The following is an 890-nucleotide window of genomic DNA, read 5'->3' as shown; positions in this document are numbered from 1 at the left end:
GTCCAGAAGGCACAGCTCCAAGGGGGAAGGACCACTGAGGAGGGATTGCATGTGTTAATGAGCAGGAAAATGAGAAGACCTGAGGTCATCACATTTAAACACAAATTTCAGACAAAATTCCTGCCAGGGATTCCTCATAGCAGAGAAACACCAACCCCAAGGCTCTCCAAGGGTCACTTTGTCTTCTAATTAGCAACTGCTTTGGGCATTGCCCTTTTCACAGCAGAACTTACAGTGAAATAACTGGTTCTGTGCCCAAATGTCAGTGATAATCAGCAGAGCTTTCAGATCCCTGTGCCTCCCTTCCCCTGATGCATTTCTGCCTCTGTTTAACTCCTGGGATGTTTTTAACTTCACATTTGTTCTGGGTCAGGATGAGACTTTGATCCTAGATCAGACAATAGATATCAGCTAAACCCCAAACTAATATAGATCAACAACAGAACTGCTTGTTTTGCCCCAAGCTGGGGATCCTGTATCTGTGCACAGGATCCCTATGCACATCCTGACCCAAACCAAGCAGGGATGGACATGGGAATTCACAGCTCTGCTATTTATAAACCCAGAATTCCACCAGCACAACCATTCCCAAACTCCAGCTCACCCTGCCAGCCTGGGTGGTGTTAGCAGGTACACACTGGTCCCAATCCTGTTCCACCTTTGAGCCTCTGACCTTTTTGTCTCTCTCAGCCCTTTACTTGCAGGTCTATCAGATGTTTATTGACTGTCGAAGTTTCCTTCCTCACTGGGTTAGAAACAAAAGGTTTTACACTTTATACAACAATTTCTAGATCTGTTTCTGACCAGACTCAGTCTGATGTGGGTCAGTGGTTTGTGTTCTCAGCCCAACCTGCACTGCTTGAAGCTTCACCCCAGGCTGATGTGCTCCA

The sequence above is a fragment of the Acanthisitta chloris genome, unplaced genomic scaffold (assembly GCF_000695815.1).
Source record: "Acanthisitta chloris isolate BGI_N310 unplaced genomic scaffold, ASM69581v1 scaffold38606, whole genome shotgun sequence".
Lineage (NCBI taxonomy): Eukaryota > Metazoa > Chordata > Aves > Passeriformes > Acanthisittidae > Acanthisitta > Acanthisitta chloris.
The sequence above is the reverse complement of the archived record's forward strand: the minus strand, read 5'-3'. Positions refer to the sequence as shown.